This window comes from Rhagoletis zephyria, unplaced genomic scaffold (genome assembly GCF_001687245.7).
Source record: "Rhagoletis zephyria isolate East Lansing unplaced genomic scaffold, Rhagoletis_zephyria_1.1 Rzeph_scaffold_01800, whole genome shotgun sequence".
Lineage (NCBI taxonomy): Eukaryota > Metazoa > Arthropoda > Insecta > Diptera > Tephritidae > Rhagoletis > Rhagoletis zephyria.
Genome location: NW_016158884.1, coordinates 21,749 through 28,924, shown reverse-complemented (window position 1 = coordinate 28,924; position 7,176 = coordinate 21,749).

Below are 7,176 nucleotides of genomic sequence, written 5' to 3'. Positions count from 1 at the left end.
ATGTACTGAGCTATAACTTACATTACACAAAAAAATTGCCCATTTACATAAAGATTTCAGGAAGGTGCCACACTTACTGTCTTCGATTAGAAAAAAAAAGTTATAGCCGCTTTTGTGGGTAAAGGACTGAGACACGCTAGAATGTATTTAATAGATTTAAATTGAATTTGCTCTTGTTACCCGTCAAATGACATGCTAAATAGTACAAAGGTACATATTACCTGCTCTCTGACATTATTTTTGTTACTTACCGGAATTCGGACTAGAGTCTATAACAAGGGCTATATCTATCAATATTTTGTGTGAAGGATAGGTTCACGTGAAATAAGATATACATGAGTTGTTTGAAGAAAAATTTATTCATTTATTGATGAAATATGCTCAAATTGGCGACCTTCTACACTAATACAAGCTCGGCACCTTTTAAGAAAAGACGCTTTTAGAGATCTTAAACTCAATTGGGCTATCTCAGCAGTAGCTCCATTTATTTGTTCCCGCAAATGCTCTTCGTTTTGAATTGTTTTTGAATAAATTTTTTTTTCACCCGAGATAGTCAAAGTTGGGGAAGAAAATATCAAAAAGTTAAAAATCCAGAAATAGTCCTAATTTTATGATGGTTCCTTAATATATTTTAACTACATTGCATTTGAGCATGGAGAGGCAACTATCTGGAAGTATTTTACATAATTAATTTACTAAGTATTGCCCGGTTTGTAGTTGCAGTTAAAGAAAACACATGAAAAAGCACGATTTTTTTTAATTTGAAAAAAATGTAAATATTTCAAAAACGGTGACACTTTTACCTGAAAATTTTTTGTTTATCAGTGAGCTCACCCCCCCACCTACCTTCCCCTAAAGTTTGGTGCGTTACTTCTGGGACACCCTGTATATAGTATAAAGGAAAGTCGAGATTTTTTGTACGCGGTAATCCCGAAAACTACTGAACGGATTTTGACGAGATTTTCTCTAACATACTCTTCTTTTACTTAAAATTACTTAAAATTTTAATAGGGTTGCCACCTGCCTAAAAAACTGTAAGATCCGCACTGTTCCTTGGATTTCAAAAGCTGAGATGTCAAATGAAAGGGATTGGCCTCTAGATAAGTACTAATATTTTTTTTAATAGGGTTGCCACCTGTTAATAAAGTTACTATATTCAATCATAATAAGCGTACACATAAGTTCTGTACCATCACTGTCAAACGAAAAGACTTAGCCTCTACATGCGCGATAATGTATTATTTTTCTGAGTAGGGTTGCCACCTATTAAAAAGTTAAAAGATGTTCGCCGTTCGTTGGATTACAAAATGAGATACCAAATGAAAGTGCATGGCCTTCGCATGTACACAAATTTTTGAAGTAGGGTTGCCACCTATTTAAACTTACTATATTCTATACATAGTATAAAGGAAAGTTGAAAGTTGAACGGATTTAGACGAAATTTTTTAAGTACAGATTATACTTAAGGAATATTATCTTTAGTACTTTGAGTTCCTATAGGATTGCCACCTGTGTAAAAATTATAAGACCCGCATTATTCGTTGCATTACCAGAAATGAGGTGTCAAATGGAATGGCTCGGCTCTTAGATGTTTAACAATCTATTACTTTTTTAGTAGGGTTGCCACGTATTTACAAATTACTATTTCGTTCGAACATGGTATGAATACAAATAGTGAGATGTGAAGTAAAAAGGTTTGGCCTCCAGATGTGCAATAATCTATTAGTTTTTGAGTAGGGCTGCCACCTTTCTAAAAATAATAGGATTTTTAAAGTTCATTGAACTAAAAAATGAGGTAACAAGTGAAAGAATATGGTCTCTGTTAGAGATACGACCGTCAAGTTCAATAGTCTTTAATGCAGTAACAGAATATGAGTATGTGATACATATGATACATGTGAAAGAAATGGATACAAAGTAAAAGAAATAGCATGAGGGTTGCATTTGAAAGTAGTATTCCAACAATATTCCGTCTCAACCCGAATGCATTTCTTCGTAAAAATCATTGATATACATAGTATGTATTTGTGAAAATTCGGTATTTAGAATACATTTTCTTTTTAAACAAAATCGATATTAAAGAACTTACATATCTTATGTTTTTCCGAAGATAAATATTTCGTAAATATATCAGCTGCATTTTTGGCTGAAGAAACATATACAATATCAATTTCATTTTTCGCATATAGTTCCCTAATACAAATGATACTTAATATCTATGTAATTTCTGCGCTTGGTTAAGACATAGTTCTTAACAGCGAATTGAGCGCTTTGATTATCACACAATATTGTAGTAGCACCTTCAAAAAAATTGCTGCAATCCATCTCGCGCAATAAATTACGGTGGAAGGAAACCTCTTTGGCGACCTGACTCATTGCTATGTATTCAGCTTCCATTGTACTCAGAGATACTACAGGCTGCTTCTTAGATTCCCAAGCGACTAAACCGTCACCAAGAAAAAGAGCATAGCCGCTTTGTGATTTTCTCTCTACGGAATCTGCCGCCCAATCAGCATCTGTATAACACGACAGATTTTCTGCGCTCGATTTGTAGGTTATAACAGCCTTCAGATTCGCCTTCAAATACAAATTCCATTACAATCGCTCATGTTCCATTTGAATTTCGCCGCTGGGATCTGCGCGTTCAACTTCAATACCAAGGCAGTATTCTCATTTTCGTTGTTGGTGTTTCCGACAGGGTAGGAGTGTGATGTAATGTGGAACGATTTTCCGTCATCCCTTGTCAAATTTGGTTTGGAGAACGAAAAATGACACTGAAGATGGCACAACGCCGAAACCGGTTTGTCTCCAAACCAAATTTGACAAGGGATGACGGAAAATCGTTCCACATTACATCACGAAGGCAGTACTTTATGGGTCCTCGGTCGACAGCTTCTACCTCGTCGTTAAGCCTCTTAATAATTGAACTCATTGTTACTTCTGAAAAGCAAGTTAAGATTATATCATCAGTATACAAGCTTATGATATTCAACTCGTCGTTTTTGTACATGATGTATACGCAATTGTCAGATTTACATCGTTTAAATCCGATATTGCATAGAACTGTATTGATTTTATTATTCCAATATCTTCCGGATTGCTTTAGCCTGTACAGCGAATTGTTTAATTTGCATACACGTTCCGGATATTTGCTATCTTTGAATCCCTCAGGTTGACGCATGTACACCTCTTCACTTAAATTTCCGTTCAAATAAACAGCAATGTGGTTCACAAAAAGTTTATATTTCTCTGCGAGAGGAAGTAAAAGACAATTCGTCAAAAATCTGGAAACAGGCGCATACGTGTCGTAAAAATCTACTCCCAGTCGCTGGGAACAACCCTGCGCTACAAGCCTAGCCTTATACTTCTCGATGGAACCATTTGCACCATATTTTTTAGTAAACACCCATTTGCTTCCAATTACGTTTTTATTTTCTGGTCGGTCTGCAAGCGTCCATGCGTTACTTTTCATCAAAGAATCGTATTCCGTCTGCATGGAATTTCTCCATTGTGCACTATCATCCCCGTTCATTGCTTCGGAAACCGAAAAAGGATCTTCAAAAGCCATACTTAATCGCTCCGCTGCATCGGAAATGAACATCTTACGTGGCCCGTCAAAAATTGGCGATTCTATCTGCGTATTTTTTACTTCGTCGAACATGAATGGTTGCAGTTTCATACCGATCACAACGCTTTCTTCCTCAGAACATTCACAATCGAGATCTTCATTCATAGTAGTGAGCTTCGAGCCTCCAAAGTTGTTTTCAAAAAATATAACGTCCCTCCCTATAACAACTGATTTTGTACTGGCATTGTATAACCTATAAGCTTAAGTGTGACATGCGTAGCCGACAAAGCGAACTTTTACTCCTTTATCGTCAAATTTTGATCGAGCAGGTTGTTTGTTAAGTACCACGGCTTCGCAGCCGAACACCTTCAAATGTTTAATGCTGGGTTTTCTGCCATACCAGCACTCATAGGGTGCCTTATCTTTTAAAATTTTAGATGGACTACGATTGCGAATATATGCTGCTGTAATAACAGCTTCCGACCACAAATAAGGACGGAGATTCGAAGACTATAGCATGCACCGTGCCATTTCAACAACTGTCCTATTAACCCTCTCCGCAATCCCGTTTGCTCGGGTGGTCTCGTGGATAATTCCTTTTTCATTGAAAAATTTATTAAAATTTTCGTTAATATATTCCTTTCCGGTATCGGTTCGTAAGCAGTTTAGTTTCCGACCTGTTTGCTTTTCCATGCGAAACAAAAATTCTTTAAAACATTTAAAAGCATCGGACTTCTGTCGTAAAAATTTCCCCTCAATGTACCCAGAAAAATCATCCACAAATATGATGAAATATTTAGAGCCACATTGTGAATGCGTACGCATTTGCCCACATATATCGCTGCGCACAACCTCTAAAACGTCTTTTGTCGCTACGTTTGCATACCGTGGAAATGGTTTCTTTGTTATCTTGCACAGCGCACACGTTTCGCACTCAAAATCCGCAGATTTATTAATAACTACCCCGCGAACAATATGCCTTTTTATTAGCATGTTCAGATCTGCTGTGTTCAAATGACCAAATCTCCGATGCCATTTAAACAAATCATTTTCTGCGGCAACTACAGAATTTAAATTTTCATAACTTTTGCGAACCAGGCTTACAACAAATAAACCGTTGTCTAAGTCAGCTCTCAGAATCATACTGCCGCTGGAGTCTTTCACCATTACATTTTTTTTGGAAAAATGCACTGAGTTTTTATTGCTTATTATTTTGCTTATCGACAAGAAATTTTACTTCAGGTCCGGCACATATAACACCTCGCGTAGTTCAACTTAAGTATAGTTGGAGTATAAATTGATGTTACCTATACATTTTGCGTTCACGACATCACCCGAAGCAAGCAAAATTTTTTGCGAATAATGTCTCATAGAACAGAAAAAGTTCTTATCATTACACATGTGCGAGGAAGCTCCGCTATCCAATATCCACATGTTTTTGCTTCTCTTGCCGTTCGTACAAAATAAACTCAGAACGGCTGCTGGTTGATTTTCAGACTGGCACTATGCTTTAACGTGCCCACGTTTCAGGTCTCGCATGTAGTTGTTGTATTTCTTGCAGTCGCTACTGCTGCAGTTATCATTATCACTGCTCCTAGTTTGACTACCAACTGCTGGACGTTGCTCTCTCTTCCAGTACTTTTTCGCTACATACACTTTTTCATTACTGTCATAGGTCTCGCATTCGAGTTTATCAATTTGAGCATACGATAGACTCATTATACTGCTTTTTTACGAAACGTAAATATTTTAATTTTCTTTTTTACCGACTTTTATTTTCAATTAGGTTCCGATATATGCTAAACTTAGACCATCTCTGGGCCCATAACCCTTGTTGGAGACTTACGCGCAGTGTACATACAAATAAAACACGACCGTCAAGTTCAATAGTCTTTAATGCCGTAACAGAATATGAGTATGTGATACCTATGATACATGTGAAAGTAGTGGATACAAAATAATAGAAAAAGCATGAGGGTTGCATTTGAAAGTAGCATTCCAACAGTCTCCGGATAAGCTTTTATTTTCTTAATGGGGCAGCCACCTATTTGAAAATTAATAACTAACATATAATACGTGAAGGCGCTCTTTCTTCAAAATAGTTTTTTTTTGTCAGGTGCTGTATGCAAAAAGGCGTAAGCTATTTGCAAATAAAAATAATTTGCAAATACCTAACTCATTGTTTATTCGATGGTGAGAAATTCTTTTTTAATACTGCCTGATTATAAAAAAGCAATAATATGACCACCAAAAAAGAAAATTAAGTTAAAAATGGCAACGTATTGATTATAAAAAGGCAATAAGATGACAATCGAAAAAGGAAATAAACCGAAGAATGGCGGCGTCTTGTGCTTATTTGCAAATAGTACCACTAATCAATACTTATTTGTGTGATTTAGTTATTTGCAAATGAAAAATTAACTCAGCGTTTATACGGCAAAGTTTACCATATTGCAAATTGTTATTTGCAAAAAATAGGCGCGTATAAACGTAGTAACAGAATTTATAAATCAGCTGTGCCTACTTTGATGCTTTTATTTCATTAGGTTCACGTACATATGTACAAGTACTTTAGTATTTACATATGTACATATGTATGTACATATACCCACTATAATTGTTCTTAAGTGTTCAGTCAAAAATATTTGAAACACAAATGTCAAACAAGTAATTTTTAGCAAAAAAAAAACGACTTAAAAAAAATATATATATATATATTTTTAATATTTTTATTGAGCTTTGTACCACGATTGTTTATTAGGAAAAATTGAAAAAGCAACAAAGTCTAAGCGGTAGAAGTTATAGCACTATTTCGGAGATCACCACATCTCCTCATCAGACTTCTTTTTTCTAGACTTCAGCAGGGATCGAACCTGCGTATTCGATGTTCAAAGTCAGCAGCGTTACCCACTGAGCTATGTACATCCCGTAAACTCTTGTTGCTAATTCATTTTCCTTATTCAACCAACTACTATCAAGTGCAGCTGATTTGCCGCTATTTAAACTCTACAGCGTGGTTGTTGTTGTCAACTCTATACATCCGTTTGCTTATTTGCTTTTTTGTATAGTTTCAAGCAAGCTCTTCCTAAACTATGTATTTGTCAATGTTATTGTGGCTTGTTAACATTTTATTTTTAATATTTTTATTGAGCTTTGTACCACGATTGTTTATTAGGAAAAATTGAAAAAGCAACAAAGTCTAAGCGGTAGAAGTTATAGCACTATTTCGGAGATCACCACATCTCCTCATCAGACTTCTTTTTTCTAGACTTCAGCAGGGATCGAACCTGCGAATTCGATGTTCAAAGTCAGAAGCGTTAACCACTGAGCTATGTACATCCCGTAAACTCTTGTTGCTAATTCATTTTCCTTATTCAACCAACTACTATCAAGTGCAGCTGATTTGCCGCTATTTAAACTCGACAGCGTGGTTGTTGTTGTCAATTCTATACATCCATTTGCTTATTTGCTTTTTTGTATAGTTTCAGGCAGGCTCTTCCTAAACTATGTATTTGTCAATGTTATTGTGGCTTGTTAACATTTTAATTTTTAATATTTTATTGAGCTTTGTACCACGATTGTTTATTAGGAAAAATTGAAAAAGCAAC